The sequence below is a fragment of the Lathyrus oleraceus genome, chromosome 6 (genome assembly GCF_024323335.1).
Source record: "Lathyrus oleraceus cultivar Zhongwan6 chromosome 6, CAAS_Psat_ZW6_1.0, whole genome shotgun sequence".
Lineage (NCBI taxonomy): Eukaryota > Viridiplantae > Streptophyta > Magnoliopsida > Fabales > Fabaceae > Lathyrus > Lathyrus oleraceus.
Window position 1 is genome coordinate 509,202,332 of NC_066584.1, and position 17,393 is coordinate 509,219,724.

The window sequence follows — 17,393 nt, forward strand, 5'->3', positions numbered from 1 at the left end:
CACAGGCCCTACCCTGCTGCATACGTATCTCAAGAAGGATTGAGAATCAGAGCATCGTAGCTCGGCTAACCTATTTTTGTTTGTTTTGTGTTTATTAGATGAATGACGTTACTACGCAATCTACCGGATGCTCGACCTTTGGAGACTTACTCACCTGTAGTAGAAGGAGTTAACGTGTTCTTAGGAGAAGAAAAATCAATGAGTTTGTTTGTGTTTTAGGAATGCTCATGCAAAAAAGGAAGTCCTAGACGAAGGAACCGTGCTACCTTAATTGACATGCAGACGAGAGACTATATGAAGCCTAGTAATCCTATGGGGAGACGATCACACCACTGATCACAACGAAATTTACGTATTTTTGACTCCGATTTCACATGCATTCTAGTTGTTTTATTATCATTTTGTTGTGTTATTGTTATGTTTTTCTTTGTTTTCAAGATTTTACTTTAATCGAAGCCCCGATCGAGAAAAGGAGCGCAAAAGGGCTAAAAACCCTAAAATTTAGCATTTTGTTCTTATGGCCTACCCAATGGCGGGCGCCACAGACCAAGCCATGACGTGTCAAATTCAACTTCCATCAACTCCCACGTTTTCCCACTACTTCCACTAAGGCGCCCCATATTGTGCTTGTGGCGGGCGCCATGGCCTTGTGGCGGGCGCCACAAGAGGAAAAACGGTTTCCTCCTATTTTCAAGTTGAAGGGCATCCAAGTCATTTCCATCTTTTTACTTGCTTATAAATAGAAACGCGAATTCACTTTTACACTCATCCAAACTTAGAACAGAGGCAAACTCAGAAGCAAATTTGTTTCACTTAGGCATATATTCAGTATTTTATAGTGGTAATCGCTTCGCATTGGAGTGTTACCACAATTGTGTAATCAAGTCTGTGATAGAGTCTGTAATCGAGTTTGGAGCACTTTGGAAGGAAGTTAATCCTACCGCCATTTTCTTTTCCGCATTGCAATTTACTCAGCCCTCCGATTGGAGCAGGTTTTTATTACTCGCCTTTACTTTATTTATTTCCCGCACTCGCTTTTACTTTATTTATTTCCCGCACTCGCTTTTACTTTATTTATTTCCCGCACTCGCTTTTACTTTATTTATTTCCTCGCACTCGCTTTAAATTATTTATTTCCCGCACTCGCTTTACTTTTATTTACTTTCCGCACTCGCACTACTTTTAATTATTTTAATGCACTTTTACTTTACCATGTCTAGCTAAATTTATAAGGTTACAATGTAAGGATCATAATTGAACCAATAATCCGTACAATTGTTCGTAGAAACACTTAAGGGCTATTTTAACTTTCAAATTAAGTTTTCCCGCACTTCAATTCCGTTGGGTAAGATCGAAAGCCGTCCAACGTCTTTTTAAACTTAATTGTTTTTAACTATTTCAAAAACGGCGAAAGCGCTTTGTTTAGTTCATTAGGAGATTTTAACATTAAGAAGAAAAGAGATTTTAAAACTATTTTCAGACGCGTTTATAAGTTTAGAGTCTGGTTCGTAAGAACCTCTTTTGGTTAAGAAATCCAGGTTATAATACTTTTCAACTTAGTCAAGATACTATATTTCTTAAAAATAGGTTTACTACTCTAACGCAATACGCGCCTTTTTATAAGTGACAATAAGAGGGTTTGATTAGGGAGTACAACTCGGTTATGAATACGCAAAAGCGACAGTTCCTGTTAAATTAGTCCTTTTCAAAGTAGGAAACACTGCCCATAAGTAGCTCTATTAGCAAGTACTTGGATTATCAATCAATTACGTGAATTACATTCGACCCTGTCTTTATTAATTAATCTTTATTCAACACTTTACTTTTCATTGCACACTCCAAAAATACCTATTTTGATTGCCTTTGATAAACACCATAACAACAGATAACGATAGATTGACACTTGGTCTCTGTGGATTCGATAATCTTTTATATTACTCTGACGCATTCGTATACTTGCGGAAAAACACCGCATCAAGTTTTTGGCGCCGTTGCCAGGGATCAATTTCGTCAAATTTCATTTTCCTGTTGTTATATCGTTTAGACTTAGGTTATTTCCCGCCGGTCAATGCGAAGAACTCGCAGCACCGGAAGTTTAAGTTTAGTATACCCTCTGGCGGAACCTGAACGTTAAGCTCGCGCACGTTTATTCTTTCGTAGAATTAAGAGAGCTATGGCCGAAGATCAAAACAAAGACCTCTTAAGGACTTCGCTCAACCATCTAACGAAGAACCTAGTTCTAGTATAGTAAACCCAACCATACCAGCTAATAATTTTGAACTTAAACCATCCCTGTTGCAATTAGTGCAATAGAGACAATTCGCGGGTCTCGCTACCGAGAACCCAAACCAACATTTAAAAATATTTCTTCAATTAGCAGATACTTTTAAAACCAATGAAGCTTCTCCTGAGGCAATACGTTTAAGATTATTTCCTTTTTCCCTCAGAGATAAAGCCCTATCATGGTTAGATTCCCTTCCACCCAATTCCATTACGACTTGGGATAACCTTAGAAGAGTTTTTTTTGCTAGATATTTTCCCCCGAGTAAGACCGTCGTTCTTCGAAACCATATAACTAGATTTACCCAAAACCAAGGAGAATCGTTGTTCGAAGCTTGGGAGAGATATAAAGAGTTGTTACGAGCATGCCCCACATCATGGTTTAGAAAATTGGTTAATCATTCAAACCTTCTATAATGGACTTCATTACAACACAAAGATGACCATCGACGCTGCCGCAGGCAGTGCTCTGATGAACAAACCTTACCCTGAAGCTAGTGCCCTCATCGAAGATATGGCTCAAAACCATCAATCATGGGGAGTCGAACGAGCGACAGTTGAGAAGAAGGAAGCCCAAGGAGGAGCGCATGAACTAAGCTCTATAGACATGATGCAAGCTAAAATGGACGCATTAGCCCTTAAGGTCGAGCATATGTGCATAAACCCGAATATTGTAGCCGCAGTTTCATCGGATTGTGAGATATGTGGAACCAAAGGACACCAATCTGCAGAATGCAGTCTATTAAACGAAACCCACTCTGAGCAAGTGAACTACATCCAAGGGAACCCATATTCAAATACCTATAACCCTGGATGGAGGAATCACCTGAACTTCTCCTATAAAAATAATAACCTTATTCAAAATAATGCACCTCCGAGACCTGGTTATCAAGCCCCAAGATCAAATCAACCTATGCAACCTGTGCCACCAAAGCCGAGCCTTGAGAAAATTATGGAAAATTTTATCACCGCTCAAACCCAACAAAACAAGGAGTTCATGAACCAAAACATTCATGTTAACGAATTGATTACTCAGTTAGGAACCAAGGTTGACCAAATAGTTACTCATACCAAGATGCTTGAAACCCAGATCTCTCAGGTAGCTTTAAACCAAGCCCCTCAGACTACACCTGGAGGACAATTCCCTGGACAACCTCAACAAAATCTGAGAGGACAAGCCAATGCCATTACCCTACGAAGTGGGAACGCTTATGATGAGCCACCAAACCCAAGATTGAGTGAACCCGAAACTTCCAAGGAATGTACCAAACCCCCGGACAAAGTAAAGGAACCAGAGGAACCTGAAAACCAGGAAGGTCGAGATAAAGGAGAAGAACCTAAAGATAAAACTTACGTACCACCCCCGCCATATAAACCACCTATACCATATCCGCAAAGACTCAAACAAACCCAGATCAATAAACAGTATCAAAAATTTATTAAAGTTATAGAAAAACTTCATGTAGAAATCCCTTTCACAGAAGCCATCACCCAAATACCTTCTTACAAAATTTCTCAAAGACATCCTTACCAACAAATGTAGACTTGACGATTCGAAGCCTTTGGAATGTAATGCTATTTCCGAGGACAAATTAGCAAAGAAAGATAAAGATCCTGGAAATTTCTCCATTCCTTTCCTTTTGGGTAATCATGTCATCGAAAAAGCTTTTCTAGACTTATGAGCTAGTGTGAGCCTAATGCCTTTAGCAGTTTGTGAGAGATTAAACTTAGGAGAATTATAGCCCACTAAGATGTCACTTCAGTTAGCCGATAGATCTGTTAAATATCCGATAGGCATTTCAGAAGATGTTCCTGTTAGGATAGGTCAGTTATTTATCCCTACTGATTTTGTCGTCATGGACATCAAAGAGGACAATGATATACCAATTCTTCTAGGTAGACCATTCTTATCGACTGCATGAGCCATAATAGATGTCAAGAAAGGAAAGTTGACATTTGAGGTAGGTGACGAGAAAATAGAATTTATACTTTCGAAATTTCTTATGGCACCTGTGATGGGAGACTCGTGTTATGCCTTAGATATCATTGATGAATGTGTTAGAGAATTAGAACAAAAAGAAATTATAAAAATAATAAAGTTACCATCAACTCTCATAAGGGAAGATGATGACTTTAAGAAACCCTACATCGATGATAACCTTTACGAATGTTTATCCCTTACCCCAGATCCTATGCCATTCCCTAAGAAACCAACCTTAGAACTTAAGGAACTGCCTAAGAACATGAGATACGAGTTCCTCGATGAAAAGATGAACCGTCCAGTTATAGTTAGTGCTACCTTGAGCCAAGAGGAGACGAACCAACTTTTAGACGTTTTACGAAGATATCCCTCAGCCTTAGGATATAATATCTCTGACTTGAAAGGTATAAGCCCATCCGTATGCATGCATCAGATTTCGCTCGAAGAAGATTCAAAACCCTCTAGGGAACATCAGAGAAGAATAAACCCTATAATGAGTGATCTTGTCAAAAAGGAAGTTCTTAAGTTACTTAAGGCAGGTATAATCTACCAGATCTCGGATAGTAAGTGGGTGAGCCCTGTGCATGTAGTACCTAAAAAGGGAGGCATCACAGTCGTGCAAAACGATAAAGGCGAACATGTAGCGAAACGTTTAGAAGGAGGATGGCGGATGTCTATAGATTATAGAAAATTAAATAAAGCAACTAGGAAGGATCATTTCCCTTTACCATTTATTGACCAGATGTTGGAGCGTCTAGCCAGACACTCTTACTTCTGCTATCTGGATGGATACTCTGGATTCTTCCAAATACCTATTCACCCCGAAGATCAAGAAAAAACTACCTTTACATGCCCCTATGGAACTTTTGCCTACAGACGAATGTCGTTCGGCCTCTGTAATGCTCCAGCTACTTTCCAACGCTGCATGATGTCAATCTTCGCAGATTACCTAGATGGGATCATGGAAGTGTTTATGGATGATTTCTCGGTTTGCGGATTTGATTTCCACAATTGCCTTGCTAACCTTGAGAAAATCCTGGAGAGATGCGTGGAGGTGAACCTCGTGCTAAACTGGGACAAATGTCATTTCATGGTAACCGAAGGAATAGTTTTAGGACATATAGTTTCCGAAAAAGGTATAGAGGTAGATAAAGCTAAAATAGAAGTTATAGAAAACCTAAAACCACCAAAAACCATCAGAGAAGTCCGAAGCTTTCTTGGACACGCTGGATTCTATCGACGTTTTATAACTAAACCTTTAACTGGACTTTTAATGAAAGATGCTGAATTCATTTTCGACGAAAAATGTTATGACGCATTTAATCTTTTAAAGCAAGCATTAGTATCTGCACCCATTATGAAACCGCACGATTGGTCGGAACCTTTTGAGATAATGTGCGATGCTAGTGATTACGCAGTTGGAGCTGTTCTAGAACAAAGGAAAGAAAAAAAATTACATGTCATTTATTATGCCAGTGGAACCCTAGATGCTGCCCAACTTAACTACGCAACAACTGAAAAAGAATTACTCGTTGTAGTTTTCGCTATAGACAAATTTAGATCTTATCTAGTAGGAGCAAAAATTATTGTTTACGCCGATCATGCTGCCATTCGTTACCTATTAAGTAAAAAAGATGCCAAGCCCAGGTTACTCCGATGGATTCTATTACTACAAGAGTTTGATTTAGACATAAGAGATAAAAAAAGGCACTGAAAATGTAGTAGCCGATCACCTTTCTAGGCTAGAACATCTAAAACCAGAACTAATACCCATAAATGATGATTTCGCCTATGATAGACTGATAGCTAAAGTAGAAACCATTGAAGATGATAACCTAGATCCTTATGAGCAACCCCAAAATTCCTTAGCAATAAGTAACGTACCTTGGTATGCAGATTTCGTTAATTACCTAGCTGCTGATATAGTACCCCCTGATCTTGACTACCACCGCAAGAAGAAATTCTTCCATGATGTGAGAAACTTCTATTGGGACGAACCGCTCCTTTTCAAAAGGGGTAAAGATGGCATTTTTCGCCGTTGCGTTCCAGAAGAAGAGATAAATAATATTATCGAGCATTGTCATTCTGCACCTTATGGTGGACATGCGAGCACCTCTAAGACATACGCCAAGATTCTTCAAGCTGGCCAATTCTGGCCTACCATGTGGCGTGATGTCTATGCTTGCATTGTCAAATTTGATAGATGCCAACGCACTGGAAACATTTCAAGGCGTGATGAAATGCCTCTGAGAAACATTAAGGAAGTAGAACTCTTTGACGTATGGGGTATAGATTTCATGGGACCTTTTCCACCATCCTTAGGAAACAGGTATATCTTAGTAGCTGTAGACTATGTGTCTAAGTGGATTGAAGCTATAGCTGCACCCACAAACGACACTAGGGTAGTAATCAAACTATTTAAAAACTATATATTCCCTAGATTTGGAACACCACGTTTAGTCATAAGCGATGGAGGATCACACTTTATATCGAGAATATTTGACAAACTTTTAAGAAAATATGGAGTTAGGCATAGAGTAGCAACACCGTACCACCCACAGACTAGTGGCCAAGTAGAAGTATCTAATAGGGAGATAAAAAAAATCCTAGAGAAAACTGTTTCTATTTCTAGGAGAGACTGGTCTCAGAAGCTTCAAGAAGCATTATGGGCCTATAGAACCGCTTTCAAAACCCCTATAGGAACTACTCCTTACCAACTAGTATATGGAAAATCTTGTCACTTACCATTTGAGTTAGAGCATAAGGCCTATTGGGCCATTAAAACTTTGAATTTAGACTACCTAGCCGCTGGAGAAAAGCGTATCCTAGACATTCATAAATTAGAAGAACTTAGGCAATCTGCCTACGAGAATGCAAAGATATATAAAGAGAGGACAAAAGCCTATCACGACAAAAGAATAGTAAAGAAAAACTTCAATATAGGCGATTCTGTTCACCTTTTCAACACTAGGTTACGACTCTTCCCTGGAAAGCTACGTTCAAGATGGACTGGTCCTTTCGAAGTATCCAAGGTTCTGAGATCCGGAGCCGTAGAAATCAAGAACCAAACATGTAGTCCATTCATTGTAAATGGACAAAGACTGAAGCTCTACGAAGGAGGAGACATTCCAGCATACTACTCGAGCCACACCCTGATTGATCCACCAATTCCCACTACAGGTGTATAGATTCTAATCGTCAAGCTATTGACGCTAAACAAGCGCTGTGTGGGAGGCAACCCATGGTTTTTCTTTCATTTTACTTTTTCGCATTTATTTAATTTTATTTTTATTTTATTTTGTCATATTTTTCATTAAGACTAAGATTTGAATGGTTTGCATTTTCAGGATCACTTCCTTAACTTTTACAGGATGCAGGGTTTTGATGACATGCATGTTGCCTATAGAGATAATGCTCAGAGGGAGCGATACATTGCTTTATATCAGCGCCCTATGGCACCCACACGTTACCCTGATCAGCATTGTATGGAGGCACTGGGTATCGAGCCTAATATCTGATTCCTTAGCCACCAGCTTCACTGGGACGAGTTTACTGATGACTTGAGTAACACATATAGGAACCTGACTTTGGAGTTCCTGAGTTCATTCGACTACGACCCATATTCTGGACCAGATGGGTATGCTGCTTTCAGACTTTTCGGGGTTGAGTACTCCTTCAGCCAGAAAGAGTTCGGCGACTTATTGGGTTTCCAGACTACTCCTGATGCTATCCCGGAGACACCTTTGGGATATTTCCTGGGTAAGGAAGTGGAGAAGTTTTGGAGTGATATATCAGGTGGCGGAAGCCAAGATCCATCTACGCGGCTATCTTATGTCATACATAACCCAGCCTTCAGATATTTTCAGATGATATTAGCACATTCCTTCCTGGGAAGACCGGATGCAGAGACACTACTGAGTGAAGAGGAGATCTTCCTATTATTTTGTGCATCCCAGTCTCACCCAGTAGCATGTGGGAACTTCTTATTAAACAATCTCAGCGGTATCTCCAGATCCACCGAAGGAGTCATCCATGTTGGTGGAATCATCCCACAGATTGTTGTCGCTTTAGGTCTGTCTCGCAAGTTGTTGCATCTTCGGACCTACTGTGGATACACTACCATGGACATCGATTTCTATTTGACCAGAGGATTGATGAGGAGAGCCTCTTTCCACCCATGTCAGTTCCGATTGCTAGTCGACAGTGAGGCTATTCACTATTTCACACTGCCAGACCCTATGATGACCAGTGTGCATGATCCAATGAATTGGAGTTATGCTCTAGAGGGCCAGGGAGAGACCGTTGAGGAACCAAGATCACCACCCGCTGCTGAATACACACCTATACCACCATCTCCCAGAATCACTGTTCTCTCTAATAATCTTTCATTGCAGACACCCGACATCCGCACCCAGATTGTTGAGTGCCGTAGAGAGATTGCAGAGCTTAGACAGGAAGTGGCGGACCTAACTTTATAGATGGGAGTGTCTGATCTCACCCATGCTACTGAAGCCGATTGTCTATATCAGGAGATCGCAGAGCTCAGGCAGGAGATAGCCGTGCTCCGTGGATCCACTCAGGCAGACGACACCCCTACTACTTGATCTCACTATTTCATTTCATTTTATTTCTCTTTTATATATTTCTCGTATTTGCATTACTCATTTTATATTATCGCATTTGAATATTATATAAACTACTACTATTACATTAGTATTTCTATTTTTATCTATATATGTTTTATATTTATTTCATTTGCATTTTAATTTTTCAGTTATTTTTATTATATTTAATTTCTGTTTTTTGTTTTTGTTTCAGTTTTATTTTTTTTTATTTTCGTCTTTACTTTTATAAAAATTATGCAAGTCAAAGAAACTAGGAGAATCGCAAGTCAAAATGTTATCCAGACCCCTCAAAGCCAAAAGACAAGAGAAGCCCAAACCAAAGGACCAAAATCTGGCCCAACCAGATTTTGCCTTGTGGCGCCCGCCATAGGACCTGGCGCCCGCCACAGCGTCTGTAAATGGTCGGGGCAGAATCCTCTTCTTCACCATTTTTGCAACTTACAACCTCCCAAACCCATTTTTTCACCTTGGAAAAAAGTCCTTGAACCCACAAAAAGCTCATACTTTCCTAACCATCATACCACACAAATCACTAATCCATTTTCCATTTTCGATTTCATCTGTCGGATTTTGTAAAAATCCAATCTTTTCACCAACCACTTCATCTTCTTCAAGAGCATTCAAATGGAGTTTAACGGATTCATTCTTCGAGGAGGGAAACCGGGGGAGAGACAAAGAAAAATTATTGAACGGTTGCAAAATCGGGAAATCCTCCCGACAAGGTATGTTGACGAAGACTGTCTCTACACTTCAGGTATCTACCATAGGATTTTCCATTTATTAGACAACTTAGGTTTGCATAATTTATTTATCAACAAAGAACCCACCTATGAGCGGTTGACAATCGAATTTTTAAGTTCCTTAATTTATATTGTCAACCCTAACACTGCTAGCACAGTCGGTACTGTCAAATTTAGAATGTTTGCTGTTGAATACCAATTCAGTACCGATGAACTAGCCAGCTTGTTAGGGATCCCTCATGGGGAAGGTGCTATTTGTGAGGCCCCTTTGGATTCGGAATGGTCTGTTGAGGTATTTTCCTTCTGGGAGCGTTTATCAAACACTTCCATAAACTCTTTTAAAGGAGTTCTTGCCTCAACTATCCATAACCCGGCCATCAGAGTTTTTAGATATCTGTTGGCATGCACTGTTTTTGGCCGGGAGAATCCAAATAAGGTTAACGCTAGAGAGCTTCTATATTTGCAAGGAAGCCTCACAAATAGGAGAATTAATTCGGTTCCGTTCATGCTCGCCCATATGATTTTAACTCTGAATAAGGCGGGACCGATTTCTTTTGGTGGATTGATTACGTCTATTGCTCGGGCACTTAACCTGAACAATGAGATGACTACCCTAGACCCCTTACCTCCTCGCACAATTAACTTAAAATTTTTGAGAGACATGAAATTGTTTCGGTCAAGGAGAGAAGGAGGTTATACACTTATGGTTCATGGTGTAGCCATCCCATCTATTATTCTACCTTGCACTAGACGTACAGATATACGTGATGAGAGGAATTGGACCTACGATTTAGATGCCCCACCTGTTTTGGGTCCTCTTCCTCCTAACATGCCTGATGAGGCGGGACATGACACTGATGATGAATATGATCGACGAGAGAGAGATCTCGTACCCCATGTGTCCCCTCATCATCCTTCACCACCACACACCGCACCATCTTCTTCTTCTGCAGGTACCACTCATGGCTTCTATATTACAGAGGAGATGTGGAGTGACCACATGGCTAGAGAGCAAAGGCGTGACGACCTACTCTCTACCATCCAGCAACAAATGACGGATAACATGCGCTTCATGCAAGAATCGCAGCGGAGGACAGACAGGTCCTACGACACTGTTCTACAGTCTCTGCAAGTGATCATAGATACACAAGCCCGTCAACAAAACTACCACCAGAGACACATGGCACTAATTGAAGCCACTCAAGGTTCCATTATAGGTAACCTTCGAGAGGTGAGGACCGCTCAGGATGCCCTGCAGGCGAGGATGGATCAGAGAGACCGTCGTCGTACCCGATCCCGTCGTCCACCTCAGGATGGCGAGGGCACTAGTGGTGTCAGCAATAGGTTGCCAGGTAACTCTTCCTTATCTTATTTCTAAACATTGAGGACAATGTTCGATTTAAGTGTGGGAGGAGACTCTATCGTCCTTTCTTTATTGTCTTTTCTCGTTTTCCTTTATCACTTTTTCTTTACTGTTTTTAGATAGTTTATTTCCTTTTAGTTGTTTATTTTGCTTTTTTATATAATGCATGAGTCTGACGAGTCACCAAATACAGTAGATCTTTAGTACAATCCTACCTCCCCATACCTTTAGCCCCACCAAATTTTTTTTGCAAAAGAAAACAGTGTTATTCCGAAAGTTTTCAGGTTTTAAGGACATGTTCTGAGTAAGGATGCGGTGACTTGGGAGAACTTTGCGAAACATCAGTATCTGTTTTAGCACCATAAGCTTCGTAAATATAGGAATCATTCCCGAAACTCCATATACCATGGCCTTAATCATCATTTCCGTATAAGTCCTTAGTAGTTTATCTCAGCAGTCAACTCCGGCCTACACATCCTCTACGTAGGGGACCGATGCAAATAAGTGAATGATCCAGAAAAACAAAAAAATAAAAGAAAGCAAAAAGGCAACTCCGGTATAGGTGACCCTCACAAAGTCATTTAAACCAAAGAATTGTAAAAAATTGCTACAAAAAGAAAAAGAAAAAGAAAAGCAGTACCCACTGCTAGTTGGTTCAGAGGTATCTGGCACTGAACTCGGTAGGGCGGATTACGATCCGATCCCCCACAACTACAGTTGGGTCCAATAAAAGGGTTTACACATGTTTATGTTCCAGAAACCCCAAGCTCTGATCATAATCACTAACAGGCCACTCTACTATGAAGCATGTACGGATAACGGGCTTAATGTGATTGCGCCTGAATGAAAAGGACACAAAAGAGATGAAGAGGCAGGCCTAGGTATTATGGGACAATATGGATTGGTTAATATAGGAATGAAGTTTATGTCCGTATTTGCGGATTAGTGTCATCATGATACCCTTAGTTCACTCAGTTAGTACCTATCACTGCATCCCGACTTGAACTTAGAATTTTTACCTGAAGCACTCGTTTACACCAGTTTTTCTTTCACGAGCTTTATAATGTTTTGCTTGAGGACAAGTAAAGGTTTAAGTGTGAGAGAGTTTGATCACACCGAAATTTACGTATTTTTGACTCCGATTTCACATGCATTCTAGTTGTTTTATTATCATTTTGTTGTGTTATTGTTATGTTTTTCTTTGTTTTCAGGATTTTACTTTAATCGGAGCCCCGATCGAGAAAAGGAGCGAAAAAGGGTTAAAAACCCTAAAATTCAGCATTTTGTTCTTATGGCCTACCCAATGGCGGGCGCCACAGACCAAGCCATGACATGTCAAATTCAACTTCCATCAACTCCCACGTTTTCCCACTACTTCCACTAAGGCGCCCCATATTGTACTTGTGGCGGGCGCCATGGCCTTGTGGCGGGCGCCACAAGAGGAAAAACGGTTTCCTCCTATTTTCAAGTTGAAGGGCATCCAAGTCATTTCCATCTTTTTACTTGTTTATAAATAGAAACGCGAATTCACTTTTACAATCATCCAAACTTAGAACAAAGGCAAACTCAGAAGCAAATTTGTTTCACTTAGGCATATATTCAGTATTTTATAATGGTAATCGTTTCGCATTGGAGTGTTACCACAATTGTGTAATCAATTCTGTGATAGAGTCTGTAATCGAGTTTGGAGCACTTTGGAAGGAAGTTAATCCTACCGCCATTTTCTTTTCCGCATTGCAATTTACTCGGCCCTCCGATTGGAGCAGGTTTTTATTACTTGCCTTTACTTTATTTATTTCCCGCACTCACTTTTACTTTATTTATTTCCCGCACTCGCTTTTACTTTATTTATTTCCCGCACTCGCTTTTACTTTATTTATTTCCTCGCACTCGCTTTAAATTATTTATTTCCTGCACTCGCTTTACTTTTATTTACTTTCCGCACTCGCACTACTTTTATTTATTTTAATGCACTTTTACTTTACCATGTCTAGCTAAATTTATAAGGTTAGAATGTAAGGATCATAATTGAACCGATAATCCGTACAATTGTTCGTAGAAACACTTAAGGGCTATTTTAACTTTCAAATTAAGTTTTCCCGCACTTCAATTCCGTTGGGTAAGATCGAAAGCCGTTCAACGTCTTTTTAAACTTAATTGTTTTTAACTATTTCAAAAACAGCGAAAGCGCTTTGTTTAGTTCATTAGGAGATTTTAACATTAAGAAGAAAAGAGATTTTAAAACTATTTTCGGACGCGTTTATAAGTTTAGAGTATGGTTCGTAAGAACCTCTTTTGGTTAAGAAATCCAGGTTATAATACTTTTCAACTTAGTCAAGATACTATATTTCTTAAAAATAGGTTTACTACTCTAACGCAATACGCGCCTTTTTATAAGTGACAATAAGAGGGTTTGATTAGGGAGTACAACTCAGTTCTGAATACGCGAAAGCGACAGTTCCTGTTAAATTAGTCCTTTTCAAAGTAGGAAACAGTGCCCATAAGTAGCTCTATTAGCAAGTACATGGATTATCAATCAATTACGTGAATTACATTCGACCCTGTCTTTATTAATTAATCATTATTCAACACTTTACTTTTCATTGCACACTCCAAAAATACCTATTTTGATTGCCTTTGATAAACACCATAACAACAGATAACGATAGATTGACACTTGGTCTCTGTGGATTCGATAATCTTTTATATTACTCTGACGCGTTCGTATACTTGCGAAAAACACCGCATCAACCACACAAAAACTTATAGCATAAAGTAAACACACCAACAAGGGGGCTCAAACATACATGGGTATGGCTTTAGTCAAGAGGGTCATATCAACCTCGACAAACAAGCCATGGAAAGGTAATCAAATGGGCTCTTAACCACTGACATTGAACGTCAGGGTGAGTAGATCAAAAGGGTAATGAGGATAAGGCCTCATAGATCTTAACCCTAGACAGGGTGAGCTCATGACAAAAAATGGGGATTCAAGAAGATGGAACCCTCTCCGCTGACTGACCGGACGAAAGATCTTGGGCTTTTGTTCTGAAGCGTCGACACGTAGTGCGAGCATAAAGAACGACACATTGAATAACGGGGGATTGACTACTAATCCCTTTTATCTGTCAATTGCCTCTTCATGGAGGTCTTTAGCACTGGTGCCTCCTCTTGGAGATCTTTGGGCACAAAAGTAAACACACAAAAACATTGCCTCCTATCGAGGTCTTCCAGCTAAGAAAGCGATAAAATGCTGAAAAGATGTAAAAGGGATTAAGAGATCTACCACACGGATAAAGATCCGAAGTAACAGCAACTAAAGAATCAAGAAACCAAGAGGTCTCTCAAGCTAGCACCATCAAAGAAAGCAAGTCAGCAAAGTAATCAGAATAAATCTCCAAATGGTATCCCACAAATAAAGTGGGATACCAAGCAAGCTATCTCTTCAAGAGTCATGTGAGCCCTCACAAAAACTCAACAAACACGTTAGAATAACAAGATGGGATGCAATCAAGAATTGCACCAAATCAAAATGCAACCACATGAATCATGCCATTAAAGTTCACAAAAGTTCACAAAAACACCCAAGGGTAGGAGGCCTAAACCTCTTGTCAAACAAATGCATCAAAAGGATATCAAAACTCAAAGTCAGAGGGCAAGGATCCACACATCAAGACATGACATACATACTAAAACAGGTGTCCGGATGCAATAGAAAGCATGTCATAACAAACACAAAACAGATTGGAGAGAAAACAGAAAAAAAAAATAGCTACTATCGTGATCGCTACTACTTTGCTTAGCGAAGCTTCGCTGCAGGCTCGCCTAGCGATGAGCTAGCGAATGCCTGTGGGTTCTGGGTTCTTCATTGATAACAGTACGATTTCAGAAACCCCAAACCCTATGGTATCCATCTCAGCAACGAAGTGATTAAACATTCAAGGCATTATTCTACACACTCATGCACATCTAAAACCAAATGCAAAACCTAACGATACCCACTCTTCCAAATTCACCCATAATACCTCATACATTCAGAAAATTCAAATTGAAAGCATAAAGTAATGGAAATAAGGGCAAACCTGATTGGGAGGATCGATTGAAATTGAATTGCACCGTTGGGTTTGCAATGCCACCGTCAAGGTTTGTGTGAGGCGGAAGTGAGAAGTGTGTGAGTCAGAGTGAAAAGTGATGTTTGAAGGCTGCACCAAAAATTCTCTCTCTCTCTCTCTCTAGGGTTTTGTTTCAATGAAATTTAGAATTTATACTCTGATTTTCGTGGCTTTGTGGGCTCAAATGAGAGAGGTCCAAGTCCAAGATTTTTCTGTTATATTTTCATTTTTAAAACGCGTGGGCTTCACCTAGCGAGCATGATAGTTCAGACTCTGGTGGCTCGCTAGGCGAACCATTCTGCTCGCCTAGCGAGCATGACAGCTCATGTCATCTTTCCACATTTATAACATGTGCGCTGGGCCTTTGTTCCTTCAAGAGTGATATGTCGAATGATGAATAGTCCTCATTTGAACATGTTGGAAGTAACTCAAGTCATCCCCTAGCCATTTGACCCTTAGTTGACCAACATTTGACTTTTGACTGTACTGAGTCCATTCTGATTGACATGATGAAATGCAATATGAAATGTTAAATGACCTAAAATGAATGCATGAATGAGGGGGGCAAATTTGAGGTGCTACAGCTGCCCCTATTCAATCAACTGTGAACCTGAACAGATGAAAGCAACTGCCCCTATTCAAAGGTAAATAGGGATTGAATACCAAAAGAACCGGAGAATTTGCACTCTGTAGGTGACGAATCAAGGAAAGCGGGGCCATTTACCGATGGCGGCTTCAAAACAAATTTGATATTTACCGATATCAAAGAAAGCAGGGCCATTTACCGATGGCGGCTTCAAAACAAATTTGATATTTACCGATATCAAAGAAAGCGGGGCCATTTACCGATGGCGGCTTCAAAACAAATTTGATATTTACCGATATCAAAGAAAGCGAGGCCATTTACCGATGGCGGCTTCAAAACAAATTTGATATTTACCGATATCAAGGAAAGCGAGGCCATTTACTGATGGCGGCTTCACTAGGGATTTGATATTTACCGATACCAAAGAAAGCGAGGCCATTTACCGATGGCGGCTTCAAAACAAAATTTGATATTTACCGATATCAAGGAAAGCGAGGCCATTTACCGATGGCGGCTTCACTGGGGAGGAACTTGATGTTTACCGACATCGAACAAAGATGTTTACAAGCGAAACAAGACCAGACATTTACCGATGACTGGGGAGGAACTTGATGTTTACCGACATCGAACAAAGATGTTTACACGCGAAACAAGACTAGACATTTACCGATGACTGGGAAGGAACTCGATGTTTACCGACATCGAACAAAGATGTTTACATACACCAAGGTAAGAATACATTTATGAAACGAAACCATTTACCGATGGCGAAAATGAAATACTCGATATTTACGGATAGCGAATCTGCTGGGGAATCTGAAACGACAAAACCATTTACCGATGGTTAACAAGCGGCTGATGTTTACCGACATCGAACAATGATGTTTACCCACACCAAAAAAAGGAAAGACACACACGAGTGTTGACAGAACGATTCTTTTGTAGACACCATGAGAGACATGCCATTTATTGATGGCCAACGATTGGAATTCGACGTTTACCGACATCGAAAGATGATGTTCGCCGACATCAAAGAAAAGCACAAACATTTACGGGGATCAACACGACACTTACCGGTATGGTAAGGATGATATTTACATATGTCAAAATAAGGCAGACACTTACTGGTGACTTCACTGGGGAGAGACTCAAGCTTTCCTTTCACGGACTGGTGAGAAAATAAATCTCACTGGGATTATCGATTCTGAATGTTGCCAAGAGCAACTGCTGCAAATATGCTACACTGATGTTGAAAAATGATTCGTCTCTTCCGGAGATATGGTCCAATCAGGTTTAATACATGTATGCATATGTTTGAGTTTTCTATAGCGTAATGCTCCACACTGAATGGAAATGCTACGCGATTTGAGAATGCGAATGCAAATGATGATTACTATATGCAAGATGCAAAGGGAGGAAAACTCCTGCTGGGAAAGCAAATGATCACTTTACTGAGCACACAATTTCTGATTCGATCTTCCAACTCTGTGGGGACATACAACAATTCTGCTGAGCATACTTACTGATCTGACGTTCTCGGAACGGTAGAGAAACCAACTCAACTGGGGAGTCACTTGTTGGGAAAACACCAACCTCTTGACCATGCTGGGGAAACAAATTTTGAACTCGACTTAGACGACCCAACTCCTTACACGACTGGACAGTGTTGAAACAACAGGGTCTTCCTTCGAACAAACTTTGGCTCA

General features: G+C 40.2%; 1 non-coding gene across 1 annotated transcript; it reads right to left on the bottom strand.

The window, feature by feature from the left end:
* Window positions 1–2,556: 2,556 nt before the first annotated feature.
* LOC127099233 (small nucleolar RNA R71) lies at window positions 2,557–2,664 on the bottom strand. The gene has a single exon (XR_007793762.1). It is a non-coding gene; the product is annotated as a small nucleolar RNA R71 (small nucleolar RNA).
* Window positions 2,665–17,393: the final 14,729 nt, after the last annotated feature.